General features: G+C 32.3%; 1 pseudogene; it reads right to left on the bottom strand.

Annotated features, from left to right (window-relative positions):
• The window catches only part of LOC129314087 (receptor-like serine/threonine-protein kinase SD1-7), a 31,035-nt pseudogene extending 9,145 nt beyond the window's left edge, over positions 1 to 21,890 (bottom strand).
• Positions 21,891 to 25,974: the final 4,084 nt, after the last annotated feature.

Below are 25,974 nucleotides of genomic sequence, written 5' to 3'. Positions count from 1 at the left end.
TGTTTTTGGTTTCACCATTGGATTCTATCCACAAGCTTAGTGAGTAGTAAAAGGCAAGTGTGTTTTTCATCATAAAAAAAAGCCATTAATTTTTTTTTTGTGAAACACGAGTGACTTTATTTATCTTGAGAGTAAACACGTGAGTTTGTGTGTGTGAGGACCCATTTTTATCTTACATGGTTTCTAGTGCTTTTGTGAACATGAGTAACAAGGATGAATCTCCTAGTATTGATATGAACTCTGTTTTAGAAATTATCAAAACACAGTTGCAGCAGTTTCGCTTGGAACTTGATCATAGGTTCCATAAAGAGGATAAAGATGAGCCGGAGACTTCTTCTTCTAAAGGAAAGAAGTATGAAATCCCCAGCGATGATGAGGAGTATGAAGAACCCCCTTCTCCTAAGGGAAAGAAATCCTCAAAGCTTGATGTTGACTTACCGGACCAAAAGGTAAAGTATCCTTCATTTAAGGGTAGCAACAATCCAGAAAAATACCTTGATTGGGAAATGAAGATGGACCAAATCTTTATGACTCTTAATTTGTCTGAGTCAAGGAAGGTAAAAACTGCTTCTTTGAATTTCACTGACTATGCTGTTTATTGGTGGCAAGATTTACAGTACAAAAGAAGCCAACTTGGAAAAAAGCCCATTAAAACGTGGGAAAAGCTTAAAAGGTACTTGAGAAAGGCTTATGTCCTCAGCTACTACTACATAGAGCTAAATAGAAAATTAAGAATGTTTTCTCAAGGATTTATAACAGTAGAGGAGTATGTGCACGAGTTGAATATCTTGAAGTTTCGTGCAAACATTCAAGAAAATGAACGTGAAGCAATGTCAAGAATTATGGATGGCTTGAGGCCAAAGTTAAGAGATAAGCTTGACTTGTACACTTTTGTGGACAAGGAAGAGCTCATACACAAGGCTATAAAGTTGGAGCAAAGAAATAAGAACAAACGTTCCAAGTCCTCTTGGAAAGACTCCAAGACAACTTCCAAATAGAAGGATTCCCAAAGCCAAAGATACATCCCAAGCTAAGGAAGAAATAAAGACCAAGTATGAGGGTAAAACTTCTAACTCTAAACCTTCTTCTTATTCATCTAACACTTCTCCTATTAAGTGTTTCAAATGTCATGGTGTGGGCCACATGGTAAGAGATTGTAGCAATAAAAGACTTATGATCTTGAGAGATGATGGTGGCTATGATAGTGTGCATGAAAGTGATAAAGATGATGCTGATAATGTTGATGATGATTCTACCTCCCATGAATCAAATGATGAGCTTGAATGCAATGGTGTAGTTGACTCTATCTTGGTGGCAAGAAGAGCTCTCAATATTCAACCAAAAGAGGATGATGAACATGAGCAACGTGAGCATATTTTTTACACTAGATGCTTCATCAAAGAGAAAGTGTGTAGCATGGTAATTGATGGTGATAGTTGCACTAATGTCACTAGCACTTTACTTGTAGATAAATTATCTTTACCTTTAATTCCACACCTTAAGCCCTACAATAATGGTTGAATGATTCTGTTGAAATTAGGGTTTCTAAGCAAGTGTTAATTACTTTCTCTGTTGGGGTTTATACTTGTGATGTATTATGTGATGTAGCCCCTATGCTTGCTGGACACTTGTTATTAGGTAGGCCTTGGTAGTTTGATAGTAAGGCTACTCATGATGGTTTTAGAAATTGTTACAAGGTGCCTTTTAAAGGTAAGACTGTTGTATTAAATCCTCTTAAGCCCATCCAAGCCTATGAAAATCAACTAAAGATTACTCAAGATTACAAGCAAAGGAGAGATCTCCTTGATTGTGGCATGAGTGAAAGAGAAAAGAAAGAGAGTATTACTTTACTTGAAAATCAATCAAAAGAGAGGAAAAAGAGTGGTGAGAAAGTGACAAAAGAAAAAAATAGAATAGTAGAAGTGAAGGAGAATAGTGAAAAGAAAATATTATTGTGTGGGAAAAGTGAGATTCAAGAGGCTTTGATGAGTAAGCAAGCTCTTATTGTAATTCCCAACAATATTTATTTTTCTACTGACACTCTTGACTCTACTTTGCCTTCTAGTGTTGTCTCTTTGTTGCAGGATTATGGAGATCTATTCCCTGATGAGATTCCTGATGGACTTCCTCCCTTAAGAGGAATTGAGCATAGGATAGATTTTTTACCCGGAGCTGCTATTCAAAACAAGCCTGCTTATAGGGCTAACCTTGAAGAGACTAAGGAGATCCAGCACCAAGTGGAGGAATTGATGATGAAAGGTTTTGTGCATGAGAGCCTTAGCCCTTGTGTTGTCCCTTTTATCTTGGTGCTAAAAAAATATGGATCTTAGAGGATATGTGTTGATTGTAGAGCAATCAATAAAATTACTATAAAGTATCATTATCCTATCCCTAGACTTGATGATATGCTTGATGAATTGCATGGTGCTTCTATCTTTTCTAAAATTGATCTTAGAAGTGGTTATCATCAAATTCATATGAAAGAGGGTGGTGAATGGAAAACTGCCTTTAAAACTAAATTTGGATTATATGAATGGTTAATTATTCCTTTTGGTTTAACTAATACTCCTAGCACTTTTATGGCATTAATGAATCACGTTTTTAGAAAGTTTATAGGCAAGTTTGTTGCGGTTTACTTTGATGATATTCTAATTTATAGTAAATCTTTGACTGATCATATGAATCATCTTAAAAATATGTTTGACATCTTGAGGGAATATAAGCTATATGCTAATTTTCAAAAGTGTTTCTTTTGCATGGACTTTGTTATCTTTTTGGGATTTTTTGTTGGATCACAGGGAATTTGTATGGATGAGGAGAAAGTTAAGGCTATTCGTAAATGGCCAACCCCTAAGAATGCAAGTGAAGTGAGAAGCTTCTATAGCCTAGCAAGCTTCTATAGGAGATTTGTTAGGGATTTCTCTAGCATTGCTGCCCCTCTTAATGAACTTGTTAAGCAGAATGTAACTTTCAAATGGGGTGAGACACAAGAAAGGGCTTTCCAAACACTAAAGGATAAATTGACTAATGTCCCTTTACTTGTTTTGCCTAATTTCTCTAAAGTATTTGAAATTCAATGTGATGCTTTTGGTATTGGTATAGGTGCTGTTTTAATGCAGGATTCTAAGCCTATAGTTTACTTTAGTGAAAACCTTCATGGCGCAGCTTTGAATTATTCTACCTATGACAAAGAGCTTTATGCTCTAAAGAGGGCCTTAGAAACATGGCAACATTATTTGTGGCCCAAGGAATTCATCATTCATTCTGATCATGAAAGTTTAAAGTTTCTCAAGTCTCAAGGTAAGTTGAACAAGAGACATGCTCGTTGGATTAAATTTATTGAAACCTTTCCTTATGTGATTAAGCATAAGCAAGGTAAAGAAAATATCGTTGCTGATGCCTTATCTCGAAGGTATACATTACTTTCCTATTTACATGCTCAATTACTTGGCTTTGAGATTCTAAAAGATCTTATAAAACTGATTCTAATTTTAAAAATATTTAGAAATCTTGTGAACATCATGGATCTAGTGATTTCTTTAGATTTGATGGATTCCTTTTTAAGAAAAATAAATTATGCATTCCTATTTGTTCTATGCGTGAGTTGCTTACTAAGGAAGCACATAGTGGTGGTTTGATGGGACACTTTGGTGTGGAGAAAATTTTAGCTATTTTTTCTGATCATTTCTTTTGGCCTCACGTGCGGAAAGATGTCATATCTTTTTGTGATAAATGCATTAAATGTAGACAGGCAAAATCTAAGGTCCAACCTCATGGACTTTACTCTCCTTTATCCGTCCCCTCTCACCCTTGGGAACATATCTCTATGGATTTTGTAATTGGATTGCCTAAATCTTCTGCAGGCAAAGATTCCATATTTGTTATTGTTGATAGGTTCTCTAAGATGGCACATTTTATTGCTTGTGCGAAGACTAATAATGCCATTAACATTGCTGACTTATTCTTTAAAGAGATTGTTCGTTTGCATGGTTTACCTAAGACTATTGTGAGTGACAAGGATGTGAAGTTTCTTAGTCATTTATGGCGTCCCCTATGGCATAAATTAGGGACTAAGTTACTTTTTTCCACTACTGCCCATCCACAAACTGATGGTCAAACTGAGGTAGTTAACAGAACTATGACTAAACTATGAAGAGCAATAATTTAGAAGAATTTGAAGAATTGGGTGAATTGTTTACCTCATATTGAATTTGCTTACAACAAGGTTGTTCATTCTTCTACTTCTTATTCTCCATTTGAAATTGTTTATGGTTTCAATCCATTATCTCCTATTGATATTTTACCTTTGCCTTTCTCTGAGCATGCTAACACTGATGGCAAGAAAAAAGCTGAGTTTGTGCAGGACTTACATGCTAAAGTTAAAGCAAACATAGAGCGAAAGAATGAGCAATATGCCAAGCAAGCTAATAAAGGCAGGAGACATGTGATCTTTGAGCCTGGAGATTGGGTTTGGTTACATTTAAGAAAAGAGAGATTTTCTAATTAAAGGAAGTCCAAACTTCAAGCTCGAGAAGATGGACCTTTCTAAGTTTTGGAAAGAATTAATGATAATGCTTACAAGATTGATTTGCCTAGCTCTTATGGCAATGTTAGTGCCACATTTAATGTTTTTGATTTATCTTTATATGATTCTACAGATTCGAGGACAAATCCTTTCCAACTGGGAGGGAATGATGGACCCTACGGCACGGATGACATAGCATTAATGGCAACAAAGCTTGAGGATGGTAATCATGAGCATGGTGACATGGAAGGAGCCCAATACTTCCAATCCAACGTACCTAAAGACCCATTACAACATATTGGAGGTTCAGTGACAAGAGCCTAAACTAAAGCCATGAAGCAAGCATTGTTCAGTCTTGTGCAAGAAGTTTAAAAGCTTGGAGAGCATTGGGGCACTCCTTTCAAGCCCAAAGGAGAACATCTATATGTGTATAATATACTTAGGATCCAAACTCATGAAGAGTCAAGCCCAAGAGATGCAAACCCAAGCCCAATGCAAGGAAGACTACAAGTTGAGCCTCTTGCAAGTAAGGAGGCATGAAACCCTATTGAAAAAGTCAAGGGTGGCGTGATTTTAAACCCTTTATGATCCCTTGATTGTTTGCTAAATTATTTCCTATTTTAATTGTCCTTTGATTTGATTTCCTATTTTGAGTCTAGTCAAAGGTTAGAATTAATTATAGTATTAATTTTAAAATTTTATAACCCCATAATTTTAGGATCACATCTCCTAAATTATGTGGCTGAATATTTTATCATTATTTTATATTATTTCTCCTTTTAGTATTAGGAAATTAGGGTTTTAATTTTAGGAAATATTCTTTTCTATGAGCCTATATAAATTAGGCATGCTCCCTTTTGTAAACGGAACAGAAGTTGAATGAAATTATTCACTTTAGAGTTTATAACTCTTGTGAGCCTTAGTGCTTTGTGGTGGCATCCCGTGTGAGAAACAGACGTGATCAAGAGCATGATCAACTCTTGTGGTGTCTTCGAAGGTTAAGGTTCCTAGAGGCAAGTGCTCTAAAGGATCTTCTCCTTGATCATTATCCCATTATTTATTTCATATCTTTCTTTATTTTCATCATAAATTTTGTCTCTTTCTTTTTGGTTCTTGTGTTTTTGTTGTGTTAGGGTTCTGTCTCTAAACTAGCACGATTCTGCTTCCGCGTCCCCTATCACAAAGTCCAAACTTGATTTAATTGATCAAATAACATTTCAAATTTGGTAAAGCTAATTTCTCAAAATAGAGTAATATTAATCAACAAATATCTAATAATTACATTAATATGATTAAAATAATTTTGAAAAAAAAGTAATATTACAGTAAAAGAAATTTTGATAAAAAAATCAGTTGAGACGCTATCTACTTACCTGTCAAGCTCCCAAAATCCAAAGTTTTCCCTTTTTGAGCTTCTAAAAAGTTGCTCCTCTTCTCAACATCCTATAAAACTATATATAGAAAATTAGTTAATGGCCTTTACTCATCTCACACAAATTCCCTTCTAGAGTTAACTCAACCAGTAGTTAATTATAACAACTTTAGAGTGTCTTGAGACCATAATCTACACATAAAGATTTCTCTCTAGTATTTAGTCATAGTTAACTACTCAATTAGAATCTAGCTCTCTTAAGCCTTTTTACAAATACCTCAAGTGTATCCATGTACAAATATACACTATCTCTCTTTTTCTCTAATTCCCTTTTCTAAAAGTTATCCTATAACAATAATTTGAACTAATCAAACTTCCCAACATCCATTAAAGAGATTAATTGTCTCCTAGTAATTGTTTAATCAACAACAATATATGTACCACACATGTCTTGCCATCATATGTCCAAACTTACATTTAGACATTTTATCAAGTACCTCACATGCCTTAATCCTCAAACCAATATTAATCTTCCTTTTTATTCAATACTTGAGTTCATCAAATTTCCTAATTACTATTTTTTATTATATATATATACTCTTCCATACAGGCTAGTGTCAAGCTCAAGGAAAAGATCATACTCCTGTCCAACTAAATCAATAGCAACCAACAACAATTAATTAACTATGAATTGAAGTAAACTCACTTTATCATTTTCTTTTTCCATACTCATATGGCAGCCAAGAAAGGAGAGAAATGAAAATTTGAACCTTATTCACTAACACATCCATACCCAGGATCAGACTAAAGAGAGGAGAAGGTGAGATTCACTCACCTAAGGATCAAAGAGAGGTGAAGGGAGAGATTCAAGCTTCCATGACTAACCACAAGCACTGCTACGATGTAGAGACAAGAAGCACAGACCGACAGCCACATAGAAACAGAAGGAGAGTTCCTAACCTTAATGAAATCCCTTACAGCAGCGGACGATGGTGACTCTAGCAGCGACGGCGACAGCGTCTCTAGCAGCAACAGTAACAAATAGACGAGCCCAACAGCAACTAATAAAGAAGAACGTCTAGCAACGAGAAGCAGGGGAGAGGGAATTCGCCCAGCTTCCAGTTGCGGATAGATGACAGTGAAGAGAGGACGAACGAATGACAGTGGCAGTGAGGAGAAGAATGAAGAACAACAGCGAAGAAGGGAGAAGACCGAGAACATGTGAAAATATCCCCTTTTTTGCTGCTCTAGAGTTCAAATCGCAGAGGAAAGAAGAAAAATCTAAACTTTGAGAAAATTACAAAATAGCGTATAGAGAAAATTGTAAGATGGACACAAATTTTTTTTATAATTTAGAACCAAATAAAGTTAAACTTTTATTTGATAGAATTCAAACTTTTGATCTTTAAAAAAATTTATTAACATAAGTTTCATCAAACTATCACTTTGTGATAGAATTAATTTAAATAAAATATTAATTGAAATTTTTTTTTAAAGTAATTTAAAAATTCTAGGTCATTACATGCTCTTTCTGTATTCTCCATCAAAGCTTCTTTTCATCTGATTCTATTTCTCTCACGCGAAGAAAAAACAGAGCATCGTAATCGTTTTTTTCTCCACCGCCATTATACAGTATCTAGATAGATCCTCACTGTCGGTTATTTTCTCTGGCTCTTATCAACATCCCTAGCTTTCTGTCAACTGATGATTCTCGTTGCTGTTGTTGCCTTGTCTACTGCTGTCCTCGTCATCTGCGTTTGCCCGGCACAGTAAAGTTGAGTTGCTGAGTTTTTTTTTTTTTTTCCTGTCATCGTGGTTGCTCTGTGTTAAGTGAAGTGCGTAATACGCGACTCCTTTCCTTGCTATCAGCCTATTGTACCCGCTGTCACCTTCTTCCTCTTCTCTGTCTAGGTTCGTCTGTCACAGTGGAGGGCGAAGTTTACAACTTTCTGTCATTCTTCTCTGTCACGAGCTTTCGGTGGTGAGTAGGAAAACAGATTTACTTTTCCTCCCTCTTCACTTACTGAACATCCAAGTGTGATGAAAGCTTAATATTTGTTTCTTTTTTTTTTTTTGGTCCATGAAATCTGCTCCGTCTCCTTCTCTTTAGGTTGAAGCCCTTTTCTCTTTCTTCGTGCTATCCGTGATTTGTGTGTATGTCAGCTGCTACTGTGCATTGGTTGGCGTAAGATGTTGGTTCTTCTTCTTCGGTGAGTATGGCTTTTAGTGTGCTGTGTGATTTACCCTTCTTTCTTCCTTGGACGGAAGAGTGCTCTGTTTCTCCATATTGTTGTCTTAAGGTTGTGGGAATGTTTAGGTGTTGTTTGGATTGGACACCACATTAGTATATGCTGAGCTATGATTGGCAGACACTAGAAGATGGAAATTGTTAGTTTCGTCTGGATGCTTGCCTCATGATTTAGTAATGGTGCATTGTCCTCATAATAATCGTTAATATAATTGAAAGATTTGTGAGTGGGAATAAGGTTTGTTAAATTTTATAGTAGAGCCTTGAAAAATTATAAATATTATTTGAGAAAGTATATGTTTGTTTCACACAAGTTGTAAGATTGAATTGCTCATTAAAAAGTGTGTAGCACAAAAGTGAAATTATTAGATTATATAATAATTAAGATTTTTGTTAAGTTGGAATAAAGGTTATATTGATGGTTGAAATGAAATGATGTCAAGTATGATTGAACTACATGATAGAAATTATTGGTGAGTTTAATGAAAGTTTAAGAGGTTAATGAGAAATTTAAAGAATTATTAAAGAAGCTTAAATATTAATTTAGATTGATTATTATAAAAAAATTATAATGACATGAGGACCGTTGGGTTATGTGTTAGATTAATTTGAGACATCATTTGGAGTAAGTAAGAAATTAAGGGAGTTTGACTATAAGTTTTTGAAAACTCAAGTGAGTGGATGTCGTTTCAAATCAAATTCTGATAGCTTGTTTATAAAAACTTTTTAATTAATTTTTTTTATTATTTCTTTATAAGTAGTAAAAGTATTCTTGTTAATCTTATCCTTCTAATAATTTTTTTATTTATGAATACGTGTTAAAATTATTAAAGATTTATATTGTTGACAAGGAATGATTGAAATAGATATATGACAACTAGTATTATTTCTTACAGTAACTTAATTCTTTAATTTTATGTTGATATAAAAAAATTTATTGCAATGATATGTATATGAAGAAAAGGATAATATATTCAAATAATAGAAATGATAATTGGATATTATTTTCTATTGAAGGTTTTGAAACTATTTTTATACTCCATACATGCTTGACTTTATTAAGAAGGATTGAGTTCAAAATACTAGATGCTAATAACAATTCTGTTAGTCATTAGTATGTCATGGTATACTTAGCTAGTAGGGTGTTCATAGGAGGTGCTAGCCCCATGCACAGGCCCACGCACGTGGAATTAAGGGATGGATATTTGTGAGCATTATATTCACACTTGTTTTTTGTGGCCTTTGCCATGCTTGTTTCGTGACTTCTAACCATAATTGATTATTTTGTGACTTTAAGTTACGCTTGTTTGTTATTTACCCTCGTAGATTATATGTCTATGCTTGACTAATTACTTATCCTGTGGACTGTGTGTTCACGCTTGTTACATTCTAATAAAGCCCTCCTAAATTTTAAATTAAGATTTATCATTTCTCTAGTAATTTTCTGAATGTACTTTATCATACTACATTGTTATTGAAAATCTTTATATTTTATGAGTAGTAAAAATTTTTAGTACGTATATATGATTTTATTAGCATTGTTTAATTTCACGATCATGTTATTGAAAAAAATCATTATTTATTTTTAGCTTAATGATATAATTTATTTCTTCATTAAGTCATTTGAAGTTAAATTTATTATTTATTATTTTATTATTTTCATTTTTTTATTATAATTTTGACTAGAACATTACTCATTAAAAATTTCTTTAATCTCAGATACAGCAAAACATTGAAGATTCTTTTTATTTTTAGAAAAGAGAAGTCATATTGCCATTAGTGTTTTGGTAAAACTATTTATTATATTTTATAATCATAACTTAGTACTTTATATATACCATAGTTTAGTCTTAGTTTTATTTTGTTATTATATAAATTGTTAGAATGACGCTTTTAAATATTATATTTTATCCGAACATTTTTTTTAAATATAAAAATAATAATAAATTCAATTAAATAATAAAATTTTAATAATATAGATAAAATAAAAAAATATTTAATTAATAGGATTTAATTTTATTTTAACTTAGATAATTTTTTGTTGATTAGGTTTTTATTTATTTTAGTTAATTAAAACAACTAAAAAATATAAAAATATAAAAATAAAATTTAATCTTTTTAGGGTTATATTTTTTAAAAAATATTTTTTAATTTAAAATTAGATTTTTCCTCTCAATCTAATTTTTGAATTTAATAAATATAATTTAAAAGAAAATTATATTTTTTTTTAAAAAGAAATAATAAACACCGAAAGCGTCAGTTTCATTCAATTCCTGGTCTTTGCTTTCACGATGAGAGACGCGCACGGACGCGAGAGATCAAAAACGCAAAAGCAGGGAGCAGAGCAGGGGTACACACAAAACACTTTCGGCTGCACAGAGAGGAACCCAGAGACGAAGAGCAGAGGCGCGGAATAGAAGAGTTGCACGCAAGTGGAATGAAGAAAATGAAGGAGGAGACGTGCACGGCAATCCCTAGCTTCAGCGATAAACCAAGCTCTCACGCAACGATCTGGAGGAGGGAGACCGGGTATTGGCTTCGAGGAGGGAGAGTCAAAAAGGAACTGAGGACGAGAGAAAACGGGAAGAGGCTTTGAGCGTGAGAAAGATTTAGAAGGATCGAAGCTTTGGGAGCACAAAAGACAGAGGTGAGCTCGACGCTGTCCAAGGGAGAGAGAACCGAGAGGACGTGAGAAAGATTCAAAGACGAATTTGAGAAGGAGAGAGCAACAGTGATTCAGGCAGAACCAAGAGGACGCAACAGGACTTCTGATCTTCTTCCACCTCACACATGAAATCAGACGCGGTGAAGAAGGAGAAGGCCGAATCTGGGATTGAGAGTGATTTTCCGCAGAGAGAGAGGACCGAAAGAAAAAGGAGGGTTATTGTGGTGGAAGATGACAGCTTGAATGAGGGTGCAAGTGGCCTTAGCTTAAAGCTTGGGGACACCACTCTCCAATTACTGATAGGGAGATGGCAAATTGGGAAGGAATGAATGGAAAGAAAACCAGATTAGCTGGAGGTGCTTCAAATCGAGCTCTCTGTCAGGTGGAGGACTGTGGCGCGGATATGAGCAGTGCTAAGGATTATCATGGGCGCCGTAAGGTTTGTGAGATGCACTCTAAAGGCCAGCAGGACACTTGTGAGGGATGTAATGCAGTGGTTCTGTCAGCAATGTAGTCGGTAAGTTCCCCTGGGTTGCTTTAAAATTTTAGGAGTATTTAATCAGTTTGATATTTGTTTTACTTATGTAGAAAGCAAAAGAGAATGGATGGAATATCAAATCACAGTTCTATAATTCGTAATTCGAGAACTATATCTGAATGCTTCTGAGAATCACTACATAGATTTTTGGCATAAATTTTTTGTGATTTTTGAATTTATTTTGCCTTGTTAAGTATGCTAAGTTTTAAAGGCTGGTTGAGAAACATTCAATCACCCTAATAGCTCACTTTATTAATTTTTCTCCATTTGTACCTAGGTCATCATTGCACGAAATTTTGCATAACTATTCCTCTTCTTGTTTCGTTTGATGTATAAAATTTTCTTGATTTTTGAAGCCCATTTGCACGGTTAAATATGCTGGTTTTGGAACTGATCATGAAAAGCTTTTCTCTATCAGTTTGTTGATTCATGTATTTTTATGTGCTGATACAGAGATGAATTTAGTCCTAAATTTTGTATCCATAACACTCTCTAACCGTTGCTTGAGACATGAAATTCTTAAAATTTTTAGATCTCATTTACTTATTCAATTATATTGATTTTTGAAAGTCTGTCAATAAACCTCATGTCAATTTTATAGCTTAACTGCCAAATTTTTCTCTTTCAGTACGAAGGCACTTTTGAGCTAAATTTTTGCATCCACATTTCTTTACATGTGTAATTTGATATATAAAATTTACAAGATACTCAGAGTTCATTTGTAGAGTCAAATACAATAATTCTTAGATGATAAGTAGCATAATAGAGATATTTTTGAATAACCAATATCTCAAGAGAAAATTAAGATTCTCATAAAATGATCTTCAGCCATGTAAATCAATAAGATTTCGCAAGTATGAAGATTCAACTTATATATATTAATATGGGTTCTAAAGGCTTATCATTAAAATTAATTCTCTTTTTATAATTTAAATTAATAAAATATTTAAGTCTTATATGAGATTTTAAAAATCTTCATAGAGAATTAAATTAAGTGCATTTTCATATGGAATAATAAATTCTCACAGATGATGTGATTATCAATTTGTATATAGTAAATAAAAAAATAATTTTTGTAAATAAAATAATAAATATTTTTTAATAAAATTAGTTAATTAAATTAATGAATTTGTATAATAGTCATTAAATCTTTTGGTCATGTGAGATTTTTAAATCTCCATAGACCTCTAGAATAATCATCTTATAGTATAAATCAATTAGACTTTATAGGTATGATGATTAAGATTCTTTAAAAAATTATACATGTATGAACATTCTTAAATATATATATATATATATATTATTAATACTTAGAAATATAAAAAATAAATTAAGTTGTTATAGTTTTTCATCGTGTGAGATTTTGAAATTTTCACAGATATTTAAAATAATTACATTATCATATAAGGCAATAAGGTTTTATAGGTATAATGATTAAGAGTCATTTAAAAAAAATATATGTACACGCTTAAAAAATATTATTAATACGTAAAAATTTAAGTAAAATAAATTAAGTTATTTAACTCTTTTATCAAGTGAGATTTTAAAATTTTCATGAATATTTAGAATAACTGTATTATCATATGAGCCAATAAGGTTTTGCAAGTATAGCTGTTAAATTTTAATTAAAAAATATAAAAAAATAATTTTAAACTCTTTTCTTTTCTTTATTTCAAAAATTCAAAAATAGAGAAAATAATTGAAATTAAATTACTTTTTACAATTTAAAACACACATATCAAAATTTTAAAAAATTGTTTTAATTTGCAAAATGATGAATTATTTTTAATTAATTTCTCTTCAAAAATATTTTCACCAACAACTTATAATTCCAAACTATGTAGACTTTGATCCCTATCGCAAGGTGTGTAGACCTCAAAATCTGATTCTGAGTGAAGTCCTTCCTTGTAAATAAGTAAATATTTCTCACTTAATTATTATCATTTTTTTATATCAAACATATAAATAAGATATGGATAATTAAAATAATTTTAAAGTCATATTAACTTAGCACAATTAACTTCAGATAACTGTTCTCACGAACAGGTGCTGTGGGTGCGTAATATCTTTTCCACACTTAATCTACTCCTGAGTCTATTTTTGAATTTTGTAAGACCATCTTTATTTCATTTAAATGGTTTCTCAAAATTTTTCTCAAAATTTTGATGGTGACTCCCATTTCGTCAGTTTTCGCTCCAAAAGCCAAAATCTCTACTCTTGCACGTCGTTTGCATTGCATTTTCAAGTACAACAGTGCTAGTCTCCTTGCTGGACTGGTTGGCAAGTTCTATTGTTGTTGTGAAAATTTTGGAATGTCTAAATTATAGAGAAGATTCTGTCAAAATTTTTACAAAACATTTAAACTTTTCAAACTTTATTATTAATATATAATTGACATCTATTGATATTTTAGCTTAAATTCTAGTCAATCAAGGCTTATGAAATATAAGTTCACCTCATATTCCATACCGATTATATCTTTAATATCGGGGTGTGACATCATTGCTCTTAGAGAGAGTTTCAATTGAGTAATTTACATACTCAAAATCCTGGTAAAGGAGAGGGACAAATTTTTTTTGTAATCAAGAGAGGTTATTCTCTTGGGAGAAAAAGCTCACTGGCATAGTGAGTGATTGTAATGGCTCATAAGTGCCTAAATCAAACTTGTCAATTGTAATGGCTCACAAGTGCCCAACTTAAACTTTTGAATTATTATGGATAAATCTCAAGCAGTTACTTGCAGACTTGATGTAGGCTCAAGTGGTAGAGCTAAACCAAGATAAATCATAGTTTGCACTCTCTCTTCCCTCAACTCTTTATATTTTCAGCAACCTTAAGTTTATTCTCTATTTTAGTATGCAAAATTGAATTTGATATATTTATATGTTCTTACTTACATTTTTACTTACAAACTAATCTTACACATACTGGGCCTATGAAAATTACTTTAACATTCTTGCAATTAGAGTTTACAACTTGAATTTTCTCACATTTACTCTAATACTCTATTTTATAGGAAAAAATTTTTTAAAGCATTGACAATTCCATTAACACCCAATTCACCCTCTCTTTGGTGTATTTACATATCTAACACAGTTTAAAGTAATGAATGCTCTACTTAATGACAAGGAGAGGTTGCCATGAATTTAAAATTTGAGGATTGCACAATAAATAAATTTAGGGTCTCTAGTATTGCTTGACTACTACACATGGATGAGAGTTAGTATGACTAAATAAATTATTTCATATTTTAACTCCTGTACCACCTTTGTAAATTCTCATCTCTATATTAATTCCTCATCATTGATAGAAGGAGGACATTATTGATGAAAAGTAAGCAAGGAAAATTCCAAAAAAAAATGATTGAAACACCATAATCCTCCATAATTACTTTTGAACTTAGACGCCTTTCTTCAGTCCTTTCCTTTGAATAACTTTCATCCTTTATAAAAAGAACCCTTTCCAATAAAATGGTGAACCTTGTCGAGTACTCTCTCTTACTAGAAAATGCCTGTATATAAAGCACAAATCTTCCTTTCCTGAATCATTACAAACTATATCATAGACCTAACTCTTTTATCAGAAAAATCAAATCCTTCATCCTTACTCATTGTCCTCAAGCAAAAGAAGTCATCTAGACTTCCAAGCTTAACCAGTATGGTCTTCCAGACATCACGGCTAAATAGTATGTTACCCTTAAAATTCCTTAGCCTTTCATAAACACTTGGGAGGAACAAGAATACACACATATCTATATTGGAGAAATTCATTTGATCTTGACTCTTTATGGAACAATATGTATTCCTGCTACAGCCAAGATAGCCTTGTTAGAAACCACCAAAAAGTCTTACAATAATGCTTGATAGCACACTGTTGACTACCCTCAATTAAGGGAGTGTGATTCTCACTATAGTTCTTGACTTTAACATAAAACTAATGAATCCTACTCTTTCAATGAGACTGAAAGTTCAAATCTAGGTATATAGAGTAGAGCAAAAACCTTTAGCTACAATAGCTACTCTCCATCATCAAATCATATATAGGCTCTAGGATCATTCACTTGACCTTAATTTCCCTAATTCTACTAAGGATGCCCTATATATGAATTCTAAAAGGCCTGGTGAAACCTCAATCATTTAAATCCCAAGATATCTGCTTAGGGAAGAGCTTACTCAGTTAATGCCATTGGAATGCATCAACAATTATGAGAAGGAGTTCCAAGGTGATCAAAAATATATACACACGATAAAACCTCTTATTGTATATAGATTGCAAGATAAGACTGTTAAATTAGTCTTCAAAAGGCTTAGATCCTAAGATCCAGACCAAATCTCTAGTAAGATTCTCACAATTACACTAACACATATTAAGCATAAAAAGACCCCTCCTGTTGAGTAGTTTACATAGGAAGCTACGCTAGTCTATGTTTCCCATATAAATGATCACTTTACTTGGGATTGTGACTCAAGCATGTGTGATGCTAGTTGCAACTATAATTTTTAGGATAACTTTGATGGAAATGAAGATTGTCATAGCACCTATAGACTTTCCAAAAGGCCCAAGTAGCCAAGAACTTCTTGAAAACATAAGCATCCTCTTATGGATGATGATGATGATGATCATGGCCCAAAGCATATTAGAAGAAGATGGGTAGGACTTCTAAATCCTCCTATTAAAAAAAGCACTTCTTTTAAGCTTTCTAAAGAACTAGGCCATAAAGATCTTCTCCCTCTAAAAAGCCTGATCCTGTAATTCCAACAGTCTCGCCTCCACAAACATAAGCTTTGCCTTATATTGCGATGATGAGACCTTATAAATTATTTCCTCCTCTTGAGTATAGAACTGATGACAAAACTAAGGTCACCAGCAAACCTTTTATTCCAACAACTGAAGTATAGTCTTAAGGGACCCTTAAAAAAAGTCCTTCACAAGATTGATTCTAAACCTGCCATCTTACAACAAGAATTAATGTACTATTTTTATAAGTAAATCAAATGGATGAGCAAGTCAAAAGCCTATATAATAGACTTTGTAAGCAAGAACAAGAACTTGATGCAGAACTTTAGAGATATATCGATGAAAGATATTATAGACTTGATTTCCTCATGAAAGAAAGACAAATTTCTAAAGTAAGGAGACAACTGTAACAAATAAAAGTAGATTTAGCCTAATTAATTCAGGACCATTTATAAGTCCTATCCCACCTATCCTATCATGTCAAGATAATTCCCTTTATATACCTCTACACACCCTACCTACCTAATAGAAAGTGATTATAATAAAGCTTTCAAAATATCTTATCCTATTCTCAAAAAAACCCAAAAAAGGTCAACCTAGAAACAAAAATGCCTTCATCACATCCAAAAATCCACCTTTTGATAAAAAACCTCCCTATACTAAGCCTTAAGACTAGTAAGCCTCACCATCCTTTACTAAAATCCCTAGAAATGCCTTTGATAATTACGATACCTTCTCCTTTACCACCAAAACAAAAGCCACCCTTTTCTATCAATAAAGCCAAAGGAATTGCATATCCATACCCCCGTTAGGAACTATTGCTTCTATTAGAAAAGCTATTTTGGATAGACTTATCAGATAAAGAAGATATGAATTCACTTGTTTCAACTAAAGTCCCAACTAAAAATATAGATTTCGAAGAAGATTAGTATCTAGTTGATTTATCTAAAATTTCTATAGTTTAACTCACCTAGATCCAATTGTAAAAGGTCTTGATGATGAGTTAGAAATCAAAGAAAACAATTCAGCCAGACCAAATAATCATATTTCCACACCATCTTCTAGACCTTGGTTTACTTTTGATTATCTACCTTCGCACAAATGGAGAGAAAGACTTCATGAGTTTAGTGCATGGATTGATCTATAGACAACTAAATCAGATGTAACTGTAAGGAAGTACTTTCAGAATTTCTCTTAAGGATCATTGAAAACTTAAGAAAATGGTTTTAAAACCTTAATGAGTACCAAAAGATCCAAGTAGCATAGCTTGATGCAATATCATTCCTTAGAATGATTTACAAAGAATTCCTTAAAGATTTTAATTTTATTGATAAAAGAAGCAGACAGGAGCTCTTTAAAATAAAGTGTTGTTTATTGGATTGTAAAGATTTATAAAAGCATTTTCAATAGATGTCTAGAAAATATTATATGCTAAATGGTGCCAATAATGTCAATCTCAAGATACATTTATTACTTCATCACCAGAAGAGCTTCAACCAGAGTTACATAGAGCTAGTAATGTATTATGCAGAGATATGTCTCAAATCTCTCTTGGAGAAATTTACTAACTAGCTCCATCTACTTTAGATAAGCTTTGTGAGCAATAGTATTTCTTTAAGTCCACGCTTAAAGGAAAATTAAAGTTACAGTCAGCCTGTAAGAAACTTGATTTGAAGATTAAGTGCAAGGACCATGATCTATGTTCTTGTAAGAAGAAGAGTCATCTTCACAAATACATATGTAAACCCTTTAATAGAACAAAAAAGCATCATTTGAGATTTTTCAAAATAAGAACTTCACAAATGAAAAGATAAGATAGATGTTTTATTTGTGGAAAAAAAGGACATTTTACAAAAAAAAAATATGCAAACAAATCCAAGAAAGACGTGAAGTTTTTCCAAACCCTTGAGATTGTTGTTTCTCTTGATGATACGCAGGATATTGAATCTATCCTTAAAAAATAGTCTAATAGATGAAAGTTTTAATGATGAGCAATATCCACCACTTTATACTATTAGTTCTCTCTTCAGATTGATCAACCTTCACAGTCTTATTTACTTTGGATAATATATTCTTGTAGCCAACCTTATTACAGAAAACCTTCTCAGCCTAATGTAAATATCTAAATTCTTTGTAGTAAATGTGATAAGCCCATTTTAGCCATAGCCTTTCTTGACATTGGTTCTTGTAGAAATGTCATAAAGACTTATATACTCCTAAAGAAGAATAGATCTCTCTTGAGGAATACTTTGCCACAACTGATGGGAAACCTTTCAAAATATACTAGAAGAAAAATTGGTATAATATTTTTCTTTTAATGTGTTGTTTGGACCAAATTCCTTGATAGTAACCTACCTCAAAAGGATATCCATATTGGCTTTAATATCTAAATCAGACAAAGAATTTACATATGCTCCCTATAAGGATAAAGTTCAAGCAATTCTTCAGTAGCTTCAAAACATCCCAAGCATTCTAGAAATTAGTCAAGCCCCTCTATGTTGTGAATAGATTCTGGATTAGCTTCTTCAATTTTTTTGAAAGTCATGATTAGTTTTAGCATCCATTTCTTTTATTGGAAAAATAAAGAGTTTTTAGTAAGCTACACTTCAAGAAAAATAAAGATATCAATCCTATCAAAGCATCCTATCCTGGGATGAATCTAAAAGATCATGTACTGGCAAGACAAGAATGTGTGGCTCTACTAAAATAGGGATTGATTGAACCTACTAAATCAAATTGGGCATGTCAGGCATTTTATGTTGAGAAAAGATTAGAAAAACAATGAGGAAAAAAGATGCTATTAATTGATTATAAGCCTGTCAATGCTTTCTTACAAGATTTCCAAAGATCTATAATAAACTGGTCCATTTAAAGCAAGCTAAGATATTCTTAAAATTTGACCTTAAGACAGGATTTTGGCAATTAAGAATAGATATTGCAGATCATTATAAGAAGGCCTTTTGTATTCTAAATACTCAATACTAATAGATAGTCATGCCCTTTAGGCTTAAAGCTATTCCGTCACTATTTCGAAAGGCCATGATCCATATCTTTGAGCCCATCATCAAAAATACTTTGGTATATATTGATGACATTTTATTATTTTCAGAGATAGGACAAGAACATAAAGACCTACTAGCTCAATTCCACAAGGTAATCCAATATAATAGGATTATACTTTTAGCCCATAAAGGTCATATTAGGGTAGCCTTGATAGAATTTATGGGGATGATCATCTAAGATGGATAGTACTAGCCTAGCCTACATATTAGTTAAGAATTATTAAAATTTCTTGATGAAAACTTATCTAAGACTTATATTCAACAATTCTTGGGTATAATAAATTACATCAGGGATTTTATTCTGCAAGTGTCTCATCATACTAGCCAGCTATCCAGATTATTACAGAAAAATCCACCACCTTGGTGATCTAATTAGGCAAAAGTTGTGCAATATCTAAAGTAGATTTGTCAACACCTCCATCACTAAGGATTCCTAATAAAGGATAGAGAATTTTACAAATCAATCTAAGTGATGATTATTAGGGAGGAGTACACCTTGAAGAAGAGAATGGAAAAATACATTATTGTGGTCATGCCAATAGAGAATTTAAGTCTTTTGAAAAGCATTATCACATAGCCTATAAAGAAATCCTAGCTATAAAATATAGCATAGAAAAATTTAGTTTTCATCTCAACCATTATCACTTTGTGGTAAAAATGGATAACACGTCATTCCAAAAGATTCTTGATCAAAACAAAAAGTTACTCCCTCAAGCCTAGCTCCTTCGATAGAATGACTAATTCTTTCAATACAAATTTACAGTCAAACATGTCAAAGGAAATCATAACATCATTGCAAACTACCTCACTGGCCTAAGAAAATCTAGCTCATAACACCCTCACAAAACCAAAATCTTTTCATACTTAATATCATGCCTAGACAGTCAGCTTTTCCCTTAAGATTCAATCCTACAATTGTCCTTGAAGCCCACTAGTTAGATAGGAGGAGTTTGTTCTTTTAGCTCCATCTTCTCCTCTAAAAAACCCAAATCCAACCCTAACTTGACTTTTTTGACATTCAAACTCCATACCTGGCTATACCTTATATTAGAGGACCCATACTAGATAAAGCCATATGGCATCTCCAGTCTTTCTAAACTCTTTATACATGTGCCATAGTTTTTCCATGATTGATCATCCATTTATGTCTTCAGAACCTACCATTGAATAAACAAAAGGCTTATTCCTTCTTTGTCACCCATCGTCCCTACCATCAAGACAACAATGGGGACCTCTATGTTGCCAACCAAGCATGTTTGTGAAAAACTTCAATTAACTAGCTATCACATGAAAAATTAGTTTTATCTGAGTTAAATATTTTTTATGTGGAATGAACAACTTCCTAGGTATTGGTTCTAATGTTAGGTGTACATCTCTTGGTCCTATTCCACATCAATCTATCCTCATATCAATTTCTAGAATGGCTTTCTAATATTGTTGTTCAACAAGGCTACTCAATAAGGATGGAATCTTATCATGGAGAATAGTCATCTTAAAGCACAAGATTCATTCTTGACCTATTTTCTCCAGCAGCCAAGACCCTTATAAAATAGAGTCTTAGATCTACCATATATTTCTAGAAGCAAAAGACACACTTGTCTTTATACCATCTCAAGACATGAATGAAGATTTTGATGAAGAGCACATAGAAAGCCACTCAGCCTTACTTTTCAGAAGAGAGAGAAAAGGTACATAAATCTATCTTTTGATCAAGAATGCATCCATCAAAGTTTAAGGTAAGAAGCCTTATCTTCAATCATGAGAAAAGAATTTGTTTTACTTTAAGTATGGTTGTTTTGCATCAGCTTTGTCTTTGATTCATCTTTGTCAAAAGTAACTTTTATTTTTTGACAAAAATTATCTGCTTTAGTTAAAATCAGCTTTAGCAAAGCTACTTTTCTTTTTCTTTTAGTCATGTCCATCTTTACTTTGAAATGGAGTGTAAGCCTGTCTTAATATGTTATCTTGTAATAATTAGTGTGTTATCTTTACTCTTTTCCCTTTATCTATAAAAAGGAGCCTAAATTGTATTGTTAGGCAAAACTCATCTATAAATAAGATTAGATTATTCTTAGTTCTGTTTCTTTTCTAAAATTCTCCCCTTCTCTCTTGAATGCTTGATTCAATAATCTCTTATTTTTGCCATATCAAAATTCAAGTATGTTATGCTCTTACCTCTCTAAGGAACTTATGCATTAGAAAGAATTTGACTATCGTCCATGAATGTGAGCCTATATTACTATGCTTAGAAATTCATGGGGTAAAGTATCAACAAGTTGAGGATCCTAAATAAGATAAAATTATGTTGTTCCATTAATTTTAGACCTTTATCTAAATTTTAACTCAATTCTTTTTAATACCCTTTAACATTATCTAAATTATTTAAAATAAGAAAGGGGAAAGTTTAATTTAATGTAAGTTTCAATTCAACATTTGATTCTATCAAAGGATCTTGGTCTTTTACTTTCAAAAGTTATTATCCTTGATTGTTATCAATGTTCTAATAGGGTCCTTAAATGTTATTTTCTCTGAAGAAAAACAAAATAACTAAACCACTACATAACCATAACTTTCAAATTTAATATATCCGCACCTTATAAACAAGACCAAATCTACCTTCTCCCAATTTAGAACCTTCTGAAAAATGGTGAGTGCTCTATTGAATCACGAGTAAAGGAATTGTGGGAAGTTTGTACTCAGTGAGTTTTCTTTGAAATAGCTCGTATAATATGGGAATGCTCATCAATGACCTTTCATCTACATGACAAGTAAAGTGCATGGATATTTGTTTATGCCTAAATGTGTAAGGAGAACTTTAAGAACTCTGATATAGTATGTATAGTATAATAGTGTGTGTGGCCAGTGCAGTATTAGTCCAAGTTTGTCATCATAATCTCTGACATCTATTTGGATTCATCTTCTATCATTAATATTAAACAAGAGTCATGTACTATATCTGTTAAATGAAATGATACCATTTTAAAACTTAGATCAAATGATGTGATGCGTCATGCAATGTCATGGAACAAATTAAAATAAACGGTAGAAGATATTCTCAATATTGCCTTGGGAGAGTTTCAATCAAACCCCCATGACCCAACATAATTTCAGTTAACCCCAAAACTCTAAAATTAAAGATAAAAAATTTAGAACGCTTTTATGTGACTAAAATGAAATTAAAGATAGAGATAATTCAAATAACCTTATTGTTCCTTGGAACTAGATATATGAATAACTTGTGTAAAGAAAACAAATAATTAACACAATAGAATGAGGTTGCAAATTCATAGTGGTATTATGTTATGTTGTAATTTCCACTAACGTTAGTTGTTGACTTTCCCCATATGAGATGTTCATGTGCCAAGCTTCATCAAGGACAACATTTGAGTCAGCTTTTAAATTTCATTTTAATCCCCTAAATGTGTGGTGAAATTTAGTTTTGGGGGATTGACTAAAATAATGTTAGGTTGAGAGGGCTGACTGAAATTTTTCCCATGTTGTTTTTGGCTAGCAATAATAATCACAATATTATTAGACTAAAATTCATATACTATATATATGCATATATATTGAATCATAATCCACATAGATTGTGATAAATACATTTTCTAATCTTGCTTCGTCTGAAGATGTTAAAAGAAAGACTTAGTACAGCCACAGTCACTAATACACTTATGCTTATGATCAAGGCTTTTGACCTGCTAACTCCATTATTATCTACAACATATTTAGACAACTTGATGTAAAGCGAGCAAAGGAAAGGGAAGAGGAGGGTAAATAGTGTAATTCTCATAAATTCTATTCAACGTTTACCAAAAAATTGAATACAAATAAAAACCTTAACTCTATTTATAAAGATCCAAAATAAAAATAATAATAAATCTAAATCTAATTCAAACTCAAATCATAATCTATCTAAAATCAAAATATAATGATAAGATACCTAGCTAATATATCTTATTTTATTTGAAATAATAAATAAATCTAGATAATAAATCAAATAATAGTAAACCCTAAATATTAAATCAAATAATATTAAACCCTAATTATGATAATCTATGTGAAATTTCATGTTTGTCCACTAATTAGATTTTCAGATTTCCTCCTTCTAAAATGAAATTAAATTGTTCTAGTAGTCTCAAAATGCCATTCCTAAAAGAGAAAGATATATATATATATATATATATATGTTTGTCACTATTACATACCCGTTGTATGATTATGATCAGAAGATAATGTAACATTCTGAATTTTTAATCATGCATTAGTGATTAATTAGGGAAAGAGTTAGTGATTTAATGTGGGATTAGGGTTCTAGATAGTGAGAGGTTGTATTGACTCCTTGGGATGTTATTTGAACAAATATGAGTAAAAAAGTGAAATCTTAAAATAGAGCATGTGAGCATAGTGAGGATTTTCCTTATTGTGCCACATGCCACTGTAGAGAGTGGATGCGCCACGATGCATGGTACAGAACTTTGATAAGTTGGGATATGTTCAGCTCGTGAAACAGAAGGCAAAAACAAGAGAAAGAGGGTTTGGCATAAAGAAGGGTCTAGGTTGTTTTAGCGTAAGTGATTTTAGGAACAAGGACGATATTTCTAACCTGTTACTTATTAGGTAAGTTTCATATTGCCTTCACCTCTGATTCTACCTTATATTATTTTAGTTTTAACTAGTGAGAAATTGAATTTCAAAATTTTAAGGAGTTGAATTCTTATCCTACAGTAATAGAAAGGTTCTTCAAAACTAAACTAGTACTTTATGACTAGTTTGAGTTGGAATAATAAAGCTTTAAAGCTATAGGCATGACTTGTCCCAATCTAGAGAGAGTAGTGAGAGAAAGTTGGCCAAGTGAAGTTTAAAGCTTGTAGTGAGGAGTAATCAGTGGTAATATGCATAATCGAATGTAAATTGTAGAATTGATAGCAATTAGGTGCTTAATTGCGATAATTAGCACTTTTGTCAATAGTAATATTGATTTTGATTTGCCAATTTTATGTAGATTCTAGTGTATGATGCATAAGTAAGTGGAGAGAGATTCAAGTAAGGATGTTACATAGCTATACCTTTCTATCGAACAGAATGGTTAAGGTAACTATATAATTATTGTATTTATTAACTATCATAACTGTGTAGAAGTAAATACAAAATGAGAAATTTGTTATTTTATGAGTTAATGCATGATTTGATATTGAAAATGGTTTTAGCATGAATATTGATTTGTGAAATAAAATCTAAACGGTTATTGATTTCAATTGATATATATACATTATGACACAATATGTTATGGAAATGGGAAGAAAAGCAGTGATAATTGTGAAAAGAGCATGATCATAAGGGGTGAGAGTTCACCCAAGATATGTGGGGATATGTGTATGTGTGGAGAAGTGAGTGAAAAATCTATATGGTTGGGTTGTCACCATAGGACATCCGGTGCAACATTATACAGGCTGTTATCATGGGTAATCCAATATAGCATACTATGGAGCAGTTATCATGGGACATCCAAGTAATTTGGCAACTCTTTAGTACTCGTTAGGGTGTAATTAGGAGTCAACGATGCCTTTATCACAAGTGTGTGAGAGGAAAACCATAGATTGTAGATGAGTTAGATTACCTTTGGCTGAGTATTTCTACCACCAAAATGTGCATGAGTCAACAAGTGGTTGATCTAGGAGAGCATATGGTTTCATGTTGGGGAGCTTGGGAGGATCAATGGATAGATAATCATACTAAGGTATAAAAGTGTTTGAAAAATAATTTTTTTGTGAAAGTAATGATTTAGCTATAATGTACTACATATATATACTATAATATGGTCGTCGTTACTTTATCATAGTTATTTGTGGTAATAGGTATTAAATAAACTATATTGATTACTGAAATTTTTATATCACCATACTTATTTATATTTTTCAAGTTCTAGCACTAGTGGATCAAATGGGAAGAACCTTGAGCCTTTTATAAGAATTGGTGTAATGAATCTATAAATTATTAGATAATAATGTGTATAAATTGCCTTAGGATTCAAACATGTGCATAGTATGGAATGTTGTGTTTTGTTGGTTTTAAGCTCCCTAACCCTTATATATATGTGAATGGTGAAATGATAGAGCGGGCCTGTGGATAAATGTTTATGTGTGTAAATATGAGATGTTTGAAGTGTATGTGTGATGATTTGGCCTTGTATGAGATTAAAGATGAGAAATGAGATTTGGCCTAAAAGTGTAATATTGGCAGTTTACAGGTCAAATATGTGTATGTGTGTCATATTGTGCATATGTATGGTCAATCAAGTGTATATAGTTCATTTGGATGTCGTCAAGGTCCTAAAAAATAGCTAATAACATTAGGTTTCAAATTGATATGCTTGAGTGGTAAAATTTTGGCATAAAACAACAAAAATGTACTTGGATATCTAATTTTTGATAGAAATATTGAATTGAAATGAAACTAGTGTCGTTAGTTAGCTTTTAAAACAAGCTTCGTGTGAGCACTTGAAGCATCTCAATCGGACATCAGATGTGGAGATGACACACATTTGAAATTCACATAAAAAATTTACATTTTGACAGCAATTTTGAATGTGTACACCGTGGCGCATGTATCCACATACCACGACACATAGCATAAGGTGACTAGCTGTAGTTCATATGCCGCAGCATATGTGGCACAAGCCGTGACACACGATCCTAAATTTGACTTAATCTTGCTAAAACCCACATGTTTTCTTGGACTTAGATATACACTTATCGATTGCTTCCACTGTGTGTAATGTTTTATGTTTTGAGGAATTTATAAAATAATTTTTGAAAATCTTTTCT

This window comes from Prosopis cineraria, unplaced genomic scaffold (assembly GCF_029017545.1).
Source record: "Prosopis cineraria cultivar Desert tree isolate PC_DT_omini unplaced genomic scaffold, ASM2901754v1 PC6, whole genome shotgun sequence".
NCBI lineage: Eukaryota > Viridiplantae > Streptophyta > Magnoliopsida > Fabales > Fabaceae > Prosopis > Prosopis cineraria.
Note: the sequence above shows the minus strand (reverse complement) of the source record. Positions and strands in the feature narration are given on the sequence as shown.